The sequence below is a fragment of the Dendrobates tinctorius genome, unplaced genomic scaffold (assembly GCF_039654945.1).
Source record: "Dendrobates tinctorius isolate UK_male_01 unplaced genomic scaffold, ASM3965494v1 ptg000388l, whole genome shotgun sequence".
NCBI classification, from domain to species: domain Eukaryota; kingdom Metazoa; phylum Chordata; class Amphibia; order Anura; family Dendrobatidae; genus Dendrobates; species Dendrobates tinctorius.
Window position 1 is genome coordinate 8,548,448 of NW_027362054.1, and position 15,365 is coordinate 8,563,812.

Below are 15,365 nucleotides of genomic sequence, written 5' to 3' on the forward strand. Positions count from 1 at the left end.
TCTTTTTCAGTGACAGTTTTGCCCAGTGTTCTACAATTAATCACATAATTATACATCTTGTTTGTTCTACCCAAGTGCATGACCTTACATTTATCCCCATTTAAGCTCATTTGTCATATATCAGCCCAAGCTTCTAGTTTACATAAATCCTCCTGTAATATAAAATTGTCCTCCTCTGTATTGATTACCCTGGAGAGTTTAGTGTCATCTGCAAATATTGAAATTCTACTCTCTATGCCCCCTACAAGATCATTAATAAATGTTAAAAAGAAGCGGGCCCAAAACTGACCCCTGTGGTACCCCACTGCTAACAGTCACCCAGTCCGAGTGTGCTCCATTAATAACCACCCTTTGTTTCCTATCCCTGAGCCAGCTCTTAACCCACTTACACATATTTTCCCTATCCCCATTGTTCTCATTTTATGTATAAACCTTTTGTGTGGCACCGTATCAAAAGCTTTTGAAAAGTCCATGTACACCACTTCCACTGCGCTTCCTTGGTCTAGTCCGGAACTTACCTCTTCATAAAAGCTTATCAGATTAGTCTGACAGGAGCGGTCTCTCGTAAACCCATGTTGATATTGGGTCATGAGGTTATTCTTCATATACTCCAGTATAGCAGCTCTTAGAAAACCCTCCAGGATTTTACCCACAGTAGAGGTTAAGCTCACTGGCCTATTTCCAAGTTCTGTTTTTGTCCCCTTTTTGAATATTGGCACCACATTTGCTATACGCCAGTCCTGTGGTACAGACGATGTTATTATGGAATCTTTAAAGATTAAAAATAATGGTCTATCTATGACTGTGCTTAATTCCTGCAGTACTCAGGGGGTGTATCCCATCCGGGCCCGGGGATTTGTCAATTTTAGTGATTTTTAGATGCCGCCATACATCCCGCTGGGTTAAGCAGGTGACATTTAATGGAGAATTTTTATCCCTGATCATGTTATCCATCATGGGATTTTCTTGTGTAAATACTGTTGAAAAAACTCATTTAGCATATTGGCTTTTTCCTCATCCTCATCCACCATTTCACCCAGACTATTTTTAAGGGGACCAACACTATCATTTTTTTAGTTTCTTACTATTTATGTAGTTAAAGAAAATTTTGGGATTATTTTTACATTCTCTGGCAATGAGTCTGTGTCTCAATCTTTGCTGCCTTGATTTGAATTTTACAGAATTTAATTTTCTGTATTTATTTAATGCCTCATCACTACCTACTTGCTTTAATTTTCTAAATGCTTTCTTTTTGTCACTTATTGCACCCCTTACAGCTCTATTTAGCCATAGTGGTTTCCTCCTATTTCTAGCATGTTTATCCCCATACGGTATATATTGTGCACAGGTCCTATTCATGATGCTAATAAACGTCTCCCATTTTCTTTGTGTATTTTTATGTCTCAGGATATCGTCCCAGTTAATTGCACTAAGATCATCTCTCATCCGTTGGAACTTTGCTTTCCTGAAGTTTAGTGTCCTTGTAACCCCTCTACTACACATCTTATTAAAGGACACATGAAAACTTATTAATTTGTGATCACTGTTACCCAAGTGACCCCTTCAACCCTTACATTTGATATGCGGTCTGGCCTGTTGGTTAATATTAGGTCTAGCAGTGCCCCCCCTCTTGTTGGGTCCTGAACCAGTTGTGAAAGGTAATTGTCTCTCATAGTTGTCAAAAACCTAATACCTTTGCTGGAACTGCAGGTTTCGGTTCCCCAATGTATTTCAGGGTAGTTGAGGTCCCCCATAATAATAACTTCCCCTTGAGTCGCAGCTTCATCTATTTGCTTTATGAGGATATTCTCTGTTGCTTCCATTATTTTTGGAGACTTATAACAAACCCCTATCAGTAATTTATTATTTTTCCCCCCTCCCCTTATCTCTACCCACAGGGACTCTACATTTTCATTAGATTCACATATCCTTAAAACCCATCCTGTGTGATAATGATTTTACATATAAACACACGCCTCCCCCTCGTTTATTAGTACGGTCATTTCTGAACAGACTATAGCCCTGTAAATTAACCGCCCAGTCGTGGCTCTCGTCCAGCCATGTCTCAGATATCCCCACCATGTCATAATTATGTTCCAACAACATTAACTCCAAGTCCTCCATTTTGTTGGCGAGGCTTCTGGTATTAGTATACATGCACTTTATGTATATCTCTGTACCTCTATTCTTTCTGAAGTTATTAACTGTTCTAATCCCAACCCCCATGCCACCCCAATTTCATTATTTGTGCCCAGGTCTCTATCTGCATGTCTAGGTAAATTCCTTGAGGGATCTCTAGTTTCAGAAATGGGGTCACTTGTGGAGGGGGGGTTGCACTGTTTAGGCACTTCAAGGTCCCCTCCAACGTGATATGACACCCACACACCATTTCATCAAAATCTGCATTTCAAAACATCACTCCTTCCTTCAGAGCTCTGCCATGCGCCCAAACAGTTGTTTTCTCCCACATATGAGGAGAAATTGCACAACTATTTTTGGAGCCCATTTTCTCCTGCTACCCTTGTGAAAATAAAAAAAATTGGGGCTAAATTTTTGTGGGAAAAATGTGATTTTTTTTTTTCATGGCTCTTCGTTATAAACTTCGATGAAGCACTTGGGGATTCAATGTACTAATAACACATCTAGATAAATTCCTTTAGGGGTCTAGGAAAGATGTACCGTATATCTTTGTACCGTGTCTAGTTTCCAAAATAGTCAGTCATGCCGGGGGGGGGGGGTCCTCTCTGTAGGCACTTCATGGCCTCTCCGAACGCAACATGGCATCCGCTCTCAATTCTAGCCATTTCTGCGTTCAAAAGGTCAAATGCTCCTTCCGAGCCCTGCCATCTGCCCAAACCGTAGTTTTCACACACATACAATTGTGGCCAAAAGTATTGACACCCCTGCAATTCTGTCAGATAATACTCAGTTTCTTCCTGAAAATGATTGCAATCCCAAATTATTTGGTATTATCTTCATTTAATTTGTCTTAAATGAAAAAACACAAAAGAAAATGAAGCAAAAAGCAAAACATTGATCATTTCACACAAAACTCCAAAACTGGGCCAGACAAAAGTATTGGCACCCTCAGCCTAATACTTGGTTGCACAACCTTAAGCCAAAATAACTGCCACCAACCGCTTCCGGTAACCATTAATGAGTTTCTTACAATGCTCTGCTGGAATTTTAGACCATTCTTCTTTGGCAAACTGCTCCAGGTCCCTGATATTTGAAGGGTGCCTTCTCCAAACTGCCATCTCCACAGGTTTTCTATGGGATTCAGGTCTGGACTCATTGCTGGCCACCTTAGAAGTCTCCAGTACTTTCTCTCAAACCATTTTCTAGTGCTTTTTGAAGTGTGTTTTGGGTTATTGTCCTGCTGGAAGACCCATGACCTCTGAGGGAGACCCAGCTTTCTCACACTGGGTCCTACATTATGCTGCAAAATTTGTTGGTAGTTTTCTGAATTCATATGCCATGCACACGGTCAAGCAGTCCAGTGGCAGAGGCAGCAAAGCAACCCCAAAACATCAGGGAGCCTCAGTCATGTTTGACTGTAGGGACCATGTTGTTTTCTTTTAATGCCTCTTTTTTTCTCCTGTAAACTCTATGTTGATGCCTTTGCCCAAAAAGCTCTACTTTTGCCTCATCTGACCAGAGAACATTCTTCAAAACGTTTTAGGCTTTTTCAAGTAAGTTTTGGCAAACTCCAGCCTGGCTTTTTTATGTCTCGGGGTAAGAAGTGGGGTCTTCCTGGGTCTCCTACCATACAGTCCCTTTTCATTCAGATGCCGACGGATAGTACGGGTTGACACTTGTTGTACCCTCGGACTGCAGGGCAGCTTGAACTTGTTTGGATGTTAGTTGAGGTTCTTTATCCAACATCCGCACAATCTTGCGTTGAAATCTCTTGTCAATTTTTCTTTTCCGTCCACATCTAGGGAGGTTAGCCACAGTGCCATGGGCTTTAAACTTCTTGATGACACTGCGCACGGTAGACACAGGAACATACAGGTCTTTGGAGATGGACTTGTAGCCTTGAGATTGCTAATGCTTCCTCACAATTTGGTTTCTCAAGTCCTCAGACAGTTCTTTGGTCTTCTTTATTTTCTCCATGCTCAATGTGGTACACACAAGGACACAGGACAGAGGTTGAGTCAACTTTAATCCATGTCAACTGGCTGCAAGTGTGATTTAGTTATTGCCAACATCTGTTAGGTGCCACAGGTAAGTTACAGGTGCTGTTAATTACACAAATTAGAGAAGCATCACATAATTTTTCGTACAGTGCCAATACTTTTGTCTACCCTCTTTTTTATGTTTGGTGTGGAATTATATCCAATTTGGCTTTAGGACAATTCTTTTTGTGTTTTTACATTTAAAACAAATTGCATGAAGGTAATAATACCAAAGAATTTGTGTTTGCAATCATTTTCAGGAAGAAACTGAGTATTATCTGACAGAATTGCAGGGGTGTCAATACTTTTGGCCACAACTGTATGGGGAACTATTTTACTCAGGAGAAATTGCACAACAAATTTTGTGGTCCATTTTCTTGTTAGCCTTCTGAAAATAAAAAAAAATGAGGCTAAAGTAAAATTTTTGTTAAAAAAAAAAAGTAAAATGTTAATTTTTTTTTCATTCTACATTGCATTAATTCCTGTGAAGCATCTGATGGGCTAATAAGCTTCTTGGATTTAGTTTTGAGCAGTTTGAGGGGTGCTGTTTTTAGAATGGTGTCACTTTTTGGGGGTATTTTCTGTTATATAGGTTCGTCAAAGTCACTTCAAATGTGATGTCCCTTAAAAAAAAAAAAATGGTGTTGTAAACGTTGTTGGAAAAAATTATATTTTTTTTTATATTTTTAAACACATTTTTTCTTTTCTCTTGCTTAAATAGTCTCCATGGGAGGCTAGAAGCTGTGATAATCTGATCGTCTCTGCTACATACAGGTAATGATCAGATTGCTTGTTAGTAGCAGAAATGCTCACTTGCTATGAACACCAACCACCAGGCAGCGCTCATTGCAGTCCAGCAATGACAACCACAGGGGTCTCCTGCAGACCCCGGGCTGTCATGGCAACACACGGTCATATGACCCAGGCGACGATCATGTTAAATGCCGCTGTCAGAGATTGACAGTAGCATTTAACATGTTAGCAGCCACGGGTGAATCGTGATTCCACTCACGGTTAGCGTTTCCTGTCAGCTGATGAAATCAGCTGACGTGTCAGAAAGGATGCCAGTTTTTAGCGCAGCAGCCCACAGCAAACGGGGTGACAATCTTAGACGTACCTATCCGTCTAAGGTTGGAAAGGGTTTAACAATGACAGAACTTAATGGAAGTGTGTAAATCCTAGCCAAAGTGTGCTGTCCCCTGGGTTAAGTAGCAGAGTGTCATAAAAGGCTCCTTTCAACAAAGCATAATAGCAGAAGTAGATACTGTACAGTTAAAAAAAAATATATATTTTCTAAATGTTCTCTAAAACAATGTACAGTTAGGTCCATATATATTTGGACGGAGACAACATTTTTCTAATTTTGGTTCTAGACATTACCACAATGAATTTTAAACAAAACAATTCAGATGCAGTTGAAGTTCAGACTTTCAGCTTTCATTTGAGGGTATCCACATTAAAATTGGATGAAGGGTTTAGGAGTTTCAGCTCCTTAACATGTGCCACCCTGTTTTTAAAGGGACCAAAAGTAATTGGACAATTGACTCAAAGGCTATTTCAAGGACAGGTGTGGGCAATCCCTTCGTTATGTCATTCTCAATTAAGCAGATAAAAGGCCTGGAGTTGATTTGAGGTGTGGTGCTTGCATTTGGAAAGTTTTGCTGTGAAGGAAACATGCGGTCAAAGGAGCTCTCCATGCAGGTGAAACAAGCCATCCTTAAGCTGCAAAACAGAAAAAACCCATCCGAGAAATTGCTACAACATTAGGAGTGGCAAAATCTACAGTTTGGTACATCCCGAGAAAGAAAGAAAAAGCAATGGTGAACTCATCAATGCAAAAATACCTGGGCGCCCACGGAAGACAACAGTGGTGGATGATCGCAGAATAATCTCCATGGTGAAGAGAAACCCATTCACAACAGCCAACCAAGTGAACAACACTCTCCAGGAGGTAGACTAAGGAAAGAGAATTCAAACTCACAATATATTTGAATAATTTATAAACATATGCATGATAATATATATTGTCTCAAAACTATGTTTGAACCAATCCCCCTTAACCCCTTTCTGCCATTAGACGTACTATCCCGTCCATGTGCCCTGGGACTTAATTTCCAAGGACGGCATAGTACGTCTAATGCGATCAGCGGCGCCCACGTGGTGAGCGCCGCTGATCGCGGCCGGGTGTCAGCTGATTATCACGGACCACCCCCCGACACGTTAACCCCTTGTACACCGCGATCGCGGTGTACCGGGGGTTAAAGGGAAGCATCGGCAGGGAGGGGGCTCCCTCCGTGCTTCCCTTAGCCCCCTCGGCAGCGCAATGTGCAGCGCTGCTGCGGGGGACTCCTTCCCTACAGGCCTACGGATCCAAGATGGCGATGGGGGCCTTCGGGGGCCTGTAGGGAGCTGACTTCCTCACTGCCTGCAAAGCGCAGGCATGAGGAAGTCTGCAGAACTGCCTGTGACAGATCGCTGATCTTTCACAGTGATCTGTGATGTGACAGATCAGCGATCTGTCACAGGACAGTGATGTCCCACCTGGGACTATGTAATAAAGTGTAAAAAAAAAAAAAAAAAAAAAAAAAAAAGTAAAAATAATTTAAAAACAATCGCTAAATAAATTAGTAAAAAAAAAAATATTCCCCAATAAATTCATTTTTTGAAAAAAACAGAAAAAAAAACAAAAGTACACATATTTGTTATCACCGCGTCCGTAGCGACCCGCCCTATAAAACTGTCCCATTAGTTAACCCCTTTAGCGAACCCCTTAAAAAATAAAAAACGAAGCAAAAAATAATGATTTATTATCATACCACCGAACAAAAAGTGCAATAACGCACAATCAAAAAGACGCATATAACTATCCATGGTACCGCTGAAAACGTCATCTTGTCCCGCAAAAAACGAGCTGCCATACAGCATCATCCACAAAAAATAAAAAAAGTTATAGCTCGCAGAATAAAGCGATGCAAAAATAATTATTTTTTTATATAAAATTGTTTTCATTGCAAAAAACCGACAAAACATAAAAAAACGACCTAAATGAGGTATCGCTGTAACCGTACTGACCCAAAGAATAAAACCGCTTTATCAATTTTACCGCACGCGGAACGGTGTAAACGCACCCCCCCAAAAGAAATTCATGAAACGCTGGTTTTTGTTCATTCTGCGTCCCAAAAATTGGAATAAAAAGCGATCAAAAAATGTCACATGCCCGAAAATGGTATCAATAAAAACGTCAACTCGTTCCGCAAAGAATAAGACCTCACATGACTCGGTGGGTCAAAATACGGAAAAATTATAGCTCTCAATATGTGGTGATGCAAAAACTTTTTACAATAAAAAGCGTCTTTTAGCGTGCGACAGCTGCCAAGCATAAAAACTGCCATAAATAGTAAATCAAACCCCCCGTTATCACCCCCTTAGTTAGGGAAAAATAATACTTTTTTTTAATTTTATTTATTTCCATTTTCCCAATTGGGTAAGGGTTAGGGTTAGGGTTAGGGATAGGGTTAGCGCTCAGATTAGGGTTAGGGGTGTGTTGGGGTTAGGGTTGGAGTTATAATTGGGGGGTTTCCACTGTTTGGGCACATCAGGTTCTCTCCAAATGCAACATGGTGTCTGATCTCAATTCCAGCCAATTCTGCATTGAAAAAGTCAAATGGTGCTCCTTCCCTTCCAAGCTCTGCCATGCGCCCAAACAGTGTTTTACACCCACATATAGGGTATCAGCATACTGAGGACAAATTGCAAAACAACTTTTGGGGTCCAATTTCTCCTGTTACCCTTAGGAAAATAAAAAATTGGGGGCAAAAATATCATTTTTGTGGAAAAAAATGATTTTTTTATTTTCACGCCCAGGTGTTATAAACTTCTGTGAAGCACTTGGGGGTTCAAAGTGCTCACCACACATCTAGATAAGTTCTGTGGGGGGTCTAGTTTCCAAAATGGGGTCACTTGTGGGGAGTTTCAATAGTTTAGGTACATCAGGGGCTCTCCAAACGCACATGACACCCGCAGACCAATCCATCAAAGTCTGCATTCCAAAACGTCACTACTTCCCTTCCGAGCCCCGACGTGTGCCCATACAGTAGTTTTCTCCCACATATGAGGTATCAGCATACTCAGGACAAATTGGACAACAACTTTTGGGGTCCAATTTCTCCTGTTACCCTTGGGAAAATAAAAAAATTGGAGACTAATTGATCATGTTTGTGGAAAAAATACGATTTTTTTATTTTCATGCCTGGGCATTATAAACTTCTGTGAAGCCCTTGGGGGTTCAAAGTGCTCACCACACATCTAGATTAGTTCCTTAGGGGGTCTAGTTTCCAAAATGGGGTAATTTGTGGGGGGGTTTCCACTGTTTAGGTACATCAGGGGCTCTCCAAAAGCAACATGACACCCGCAGACCATTCCATCAAAGTCTGAATTCCAAAACGTCACTACTTCCCTTCCGAGCCCCGACGTGTGCCCATACAGTAGTTTTCTCCCACATATGAGGTATCAGCGTACTCAGGACAAATTGGACAACAACTTTTGGGGTCCAATTTCTCCTTGTACCCTTGGGAAAATGAAAAAATTGTTGACCAAAAGATCAGGTTTGTGGAAAAAATACGATTTTTTTATTTTCACGCCCGGGCGTTATAAACTTCTGTGAAGCACTGGGGGGTTCAAAGTGCTCACCACACATCTAGATAAGTTCCTTGGGGGGTCTAGTTTCTAAAATGGTGTCATTTGTGGGGGGTTTCTACTGTTTTGGTACATCAGGGGCTTTCGAAACGCGACATGGTGTCCGATCTCAATTCCAGCCAAAAATGTCAAATGGCGCTGCTTCCCTTCTGAGCTCTGCCATGCGCCCAAATAGTGGGGTATCAGCGCACTCAGGACAAATTGCACAATATCTTTTAGGGTCCTGTTACCCTTGGAAAAATAAGAATTGAGGGTGAAAAGATCATTTTTGTGGAAAAAATATGATTTTTTTAATTGTACGGCTGTATGTTATAAACTTCTGTGAAGCCCTTGGGGGTTCAAAGTTCTCACCACACATCTAGATAAGTTCCTTGGGGGGTCTAGTTTCCAAAATGGTGTCATTTGTGTGGGGGTTTCCACTGTTTTGGTACATCAGGGGTTTTCCAATCGCAACATGGTGTCCGATCTCAATTCCAGCCAAAAACGTCAAATGGCGCTGCTTCCCTTCCGAGCTCTGCCATGCGCCCAAATAGTCATTTACACCCACATATGGGGTATCAGCGTACTCAGGACAAATTGCACAATAACTTTTAGGGACCTGTTACCCTTGGAAAAATAAAAATTGGGGGTGAAAAGATCATTTTTGTGCAAAAAATATGATTTTTTAATTGTACCGCTGTACGTTATAAACTTCTGTGAAGAGCCCTTGTGGGTTCAAAGTTCTCACCACATATCTAGATAAGTTCCTTGGGGGGTCTAGTTTCCAAAATGGGGTCACTCGGGGGAGGGGGTTTCCACTGTTTAGGTACATCAGGGGATCTCCAAACGCGACATGGCGTCCGATCTGAATTCCAGCCAATTTTGCATTGAAAAAGTCAAACGGCGCTCCTTCCCTGCTGAGGTCTGCCATGCGCAGAAACAGTGGTTCCCCCCCCACATATCAGGTATCAGCGTACTCAGGACAAATTGCGCAATAACTTTTGCAGTCCAATTTCTCCTGATACCCTTGGTAAAATAAAAAAAATTGAACCTGAAGTATTTTTTTAGTGAAAAAAAGTTAAATGTTCATTTCTTTTTCTAAATATTTAAAAAATTACTGTGACGCACCTAAAGGGTTAATAAACTTCTTGAATGTGGTTTTGAGCACCTTTAGGCTGTGTGCACACGCTGCGGATTAGGTGCGGATTTTGTAAAATCCGCAGGTGAAACCGCAGGTCAAAATACCTGCGGTTTTACCTGCGGATTGCTCTGCGGTTTTGCCCTGCGGTTTTTCATCTCCTCAATGGAGGAGATGGCAAACCGCAGGGGAATCCGCAGAAAGAATTGTCATGTCATTGACATTGACAAGAATTTTGATTCCCATAGGGAATCATGGTACTGTACACCGCAGCAAAAACTGCTGCGGAACCGCAGCAATATCCGCAGCGTGTGCACACAGCCTAAGGGGTGCAGTTTTTAGAATGGTGTCACTTTTGGGTATTTTCTATCATATAGACCCCTCAAAGTGGCTTCAAATGTGATGTGGTCCGTAAAAATAAAATGGTGTTGCAAAAATGAGAAATCGCTGGTCAATTTTTAACCCTTATAACTTCCTAACAAAAAAAAATTTTGGCTTCAAAATTGTGCTGATGTAAAGTAAACATGTGGGAAATGTTACTTATCAAGCTTTTTGTGTGCCGTATCTCTGTGATTTAAGGGCATAAAAATTCAAAGTTGGAAAATTGCGAAATTTTCGCCAAATTTCCGTTTTTTTCACAAATAAACGCAAGTTATTTGAATGAAATGTTACCACTAACATGAAGTACAATATGTCACGAGAAAACAATGTCAGAATCACCGGGATCCATGGAAGCGTTTCAGAGTTATTACCTCATAAAGGGACAGTGGTCAGAATTGTAAAAATTGTCCTGGTCATTAACGTGCAAACCACCCTTGGGGCTTAAGGGGTTAAAAGTGATGGCAGACCATCTGGTATATGTAAAAGTTAAATGACTCAAAGATGGATGGAAATAAAATCCCGCAGGGTAAGAAAATTAATCAAAAGATTCTAAAATATATATATTAAAATAAACAAATATATATATATATATATATATATATATAATAATGATGAATGATCAGGACCACAATGCTTAAGTATTAAAAAAAGCCTTTATTAAAATATTGGCACAGCATATAAGTGCATAAAAAGAAGTAAAATGTACAACCACATTAGCAACATATGTATGGAATACGGAAAAACCAATCCATAACATAAGGCTTAATTAATGAACCAGGTAATTAATCATGTGACACAAAAAATATGACCAAATATGTAAAAGCAATATGTGCTCAAGGTGCTAAAGTGCAACTGTGCAAACATGAGATCCCACTAAAAGATGTGCAACATGATCGCAATAAACAGAGGGCAGTGTATAAAATACCTGTAATCCAATTAACGCTGTGTGGAATGTATTTAAACGCGCCCCGACGCGTGTTTCGGAAATAAATCTCCTTCGCCTCCTCCTTCGCGCGCTTTGAAAGGTTTATTATACGTAGATTGTCCATTGGAGGTGTTATTTCCTCCATGATACTTGCTTGCGTTTCTTTCCTTGATTTTGTAATTTTCCGGCCTCGTCTTGTTTTTTTCCTAAAGGGGGTGTATTATTAGAGGTAAAAGGAAAAGTAAGCATGCTTGAGTCCTCTCGATCGTCTGCAACACATGAGTCCGAATCCGTGGTCCATCCTCAATAGTTATTTTTCTTTTTATGAGCCATGTTGTATCTCCATTTTTTAGAAAAAGAGGAACGATTTTTATTCCAGGAAAAAATCATGTTATTTTCATAGTCATTTTTATCTCTCAAAAATTTTTCTTTTTTCTTCTGTTTAATATCGGTTTGTTGTAATACGAGTTTTTTTTATCCAATTTTTTGTAAAAATTTGTATTTTGGTTTTCTGTGTAGCATGACTATAATTCTGATTTCGCTTTCTCCAACTGTTCAGTCAGATGATCATACTCCTGCTCATTTTTCTCTGCTACCAATTGTAATAAATTGAGAGAACATTGGTGAAGGATATCAGTCCATTTCTTTTGGAAAATAGGATCAACTTGAAATTGTGAAATTTCCTTGAAGATACGTAAACCTCTCGGGATTCTCTTGCATTCAGTGTATGATTTCAATGATTTTACAGTCCAGAATGATCGGATTTCTCTCTCAGTTTTGATTGTATTTTAAATTCAAGTGATCTTGTGCTGATAATATGCAGCTCTTCCTTAAGATTGCACTCTGCAAAAAACTCTCCTGCATCCTCTCGTCCTGCTAAAAGTCCCTGTTCAACCGCATTCATATCAGAAAGCTCTATATTTTCGCCTGTGTCCATTGTATGGATAAAAAGTGAGTGAAATAAACCCTGTGCTCAGTTCAATTACACAAGTTGAATGAGCCAAGCAAAGAGCAAACAGATGAACGGCAAACTAGGGCACACAAATCACAGCTATTTATCTGAAGTATTGCGGCATATGATTCAGTCAAAAAATGGAGGTGCTTGCATGAAAAAACATGAATATTTCAATGTGAAGCGAAAAAAGAAGAAATATGCAGCACTCACCGATATAGCTGAAAAACTGTGAGTCTTTATTTCACATAAATTCCATCAATAGATGTGTGGACATGCAGGATGTTAGAGGAATGCTAGGGGAGGGAGGTGCCGGACAACGGCCGTTTCGCGATTACTCGCTTCTACGGGTCCAGGTGAGGGATTAGCTAAAGGTCATTCCCTTTATAGGACCACAGACCTTACTAATTAACACATATATTTCCAGAATACCCAGAAATTCCCTAGTGGTATAGTGTGCCAAAAGTGCACAAGTCTTTAAAAGAGCCTCCGGGTCGCCCTATTATTTCAGGGAAAAACTCTTTGACTGAACCACTTTCACAATACTTAGACTGGCTACTAAAACCTTTACTAAAAGCTGTGCCATCCTTTGTAAAAGACTCAGGAGATTTATTGAAAAAATTGAAAGATTTTTATTGGCAACCACATTTCTCCCTTGCATCTATTGATGTTGAGAGTTTATATACCCGCATCCCCCATGATAAAGGCATAGCAGCAATAAAGGAGATTTTACATAACACAAACAAATCACAGGATTTTATTTCCTTTATTATCGAGTCACTCGATTATGTTTTGACACATAATGCCTTCAAATTTCTGGATAAGTGGTATATACAAAGGGTGGGCACAGCAATGGGCATGCCAGTCTCTTGTGTTTATGCAAATTTATTTCTAGCACGATTTGAAGAGTTTTATATAAAAACAGCCCTAAATCCACACTTAAAACATTTACAAGCATATTTGCTTTGTGGATGATATTTTTATTATCTGGGGGGGGTTCTCAGGAAGAATTTGCAGATTTTGTAAAATACCTGAACAATGTGAACAGTGACAACATGCGCTTCACATTTTCATTTGGGGGGAAACACAATAGATTTTCTTGATGTCAAATTTAAAATAAAAAATGGCTCTTTAAAAACAGAAGTGTTTAGAAAAGAAATAATTACTTACATTATAAGAGCGCTCACCCATTACACACTAAAAAGGGACTTCCATATAGTCAAATGCTAAGAGTAAGAAATCTGAATAATGATGAAACCATTTTTAATGAACAAATTTCTGAGCTGAAACAACGTTTTTTGCAAAGGGGATACCCTATGACTTCATTAAATGAAGCATATGAAAGGGTAAAAAAAATTTCTCAGATGGATTTATTAAAGGAAAGGACTAAAAAATTAAATAGTGTAGTCAAACCTACAAAAAAATTTAATTTTTGTTTCAAACATAGTGCAATGGATAGAGCAATACATGCAGCAGTGAGAAAACACTGGCATCTCATTGATGCAGAAAATACCTTACACACAGATGGTAAATTAGTTCTTCAATTTGCATACAAAAGGGCACATAATATAGATGATTTATTAGTACATCGTCCCCCTCAAAAAAAATTGGCTACGAGATTTATCAATAAAAGGAAATTATAAATGTGGTCACTGCAAATACTGTCATCTTCATCTGACAGGGAATTCTATACATTTTGGCTCTATTGAACTTAAGGTACAAAACTACATTTCTTGTCAAACTAAATTCTTGGTTTATATTATTTTTTGTCCATGTGGTTATTTTTATATTGGAAAAACTATAAGACCACTTACGATACGTTTTGGTGAACACTATTGATCTATTACATCAGGAAAGGGCTCACTGCAATTAAGCATATTCAAGATGTGCATAAAACTAACCCAGAAATTTTGAGTTTTGCAGGGATTGAAAAGGTCAATTTTCCACCTCAAGGAGGTAACCATGACAAAGCTTTATTGCAACAAGAAGCAAAATGGATCCTGAAAGCGAACGCACAAGGTCCTTTGGGACTAAATGATCGATTTATCAGTATTTTTATAAAAAACGTTATATAAAAAATTGTATGTAAAGTTATTTAGATTATAATCTTCCTATGATATTGTAAAAATATAGATTATCTTGTAAATCGATATGGAAAGATTTATTCTTTACTATTATCTTGCACTCTGTATATTGTATAACTATATATTTTTTTTTGTAAATATTTGTTTCACAACTTGTTATGTATGTTAATTAGTAAGGTCTGTGATCCTATAAAGGGAATGACCTTTAGCTAATCCCCTCACCTGGACCCGTAGAAGCGAGTAATCGCGAAACGGCCATTGTCCGGCACCTCCCTCACCTAGTATTCCTCTAACGTCCTGCATGTCCACACATTTGATGGAATTTATGTGAAATAAAGACTCACAGTTTTTCAGCTATATCGGTGAGTGCTGCATATTTCTTCTTTTCTCGCTTCACATTGAAATATTCATGTTTTTTCATGCAAGCACCTCCATTTTTTGACTGAATCATATGCCGCAACACTGATAAATAGCTCCGTCTGGTAATGTGGTGATTTGTGTGCCCTAGTATGCCGTTCATCTGTTTGCTCTTTGCTGGTATCAATATCCAAATCTACCATAAAGAGAAGACTGCATGAAAGTAAATAGAGGGTTCACTGCACGGTGCAAGCCACTCATAAGCATCAAGAATAAAAAGGCTAGACTGGACTTTACTAAAAAAAATCTAAAAAAGCCAGCACAGGACTTGGAAGAACATTCTTTGGACAGATGAAACCAAGATCAACCTCTATAAGAATTATGGAAAGAGAAAAGTATGGTGAAGGCGTGGTACAGCTCATGATCCAAAGCATACCACATCATCTGTAAAACACGGCGGAGGCAGTGTAATGGCTTGGGCATGCATGGCTGCCAGTGGCACTGGGTCACTAGTGTTTATTGATGATGTGACACAGGACAGAAGCAGCTGAATGAATTCTGAGGTATTCAGAGCCATACTGTGTGCTCAGATCCAGCCAAATGCAGCCAAACTGATTGGTCGTCGTTTCGTACTACAGATGGACAATGACCCAAAGCATAAAGCCAAAGCAACCCA

At 39.5% G+C, this 15,365-nt stretch overlaps 1 long non-coding RNA gene across 1 annotated transcript; it reads right to left on the reverse strand.

Moving 5' to 3' along the window:
- Nucleotides 1-5,508: 5,508 nt before the first annotated feature.
- LOC141076142 (uncharacterized) lies at nucleotides 5,509-12,593 on the reverse strand. Its single transcript, XR_012227423.1, has 3 exons — nucleotides 12,462-12,593; nucleotides 6,023-6,134; nucleotides 5,509-5,900 (listed from the first exon to the last, which is right to left on the reverse strand). It is a non-coding gene; the product is annotated as an uncharacterized lncRNA (long non-coding RNA).
- Between the last annotated feature and the right edge of the window lie 2,772 nt (nucleotides 12,594-15,365).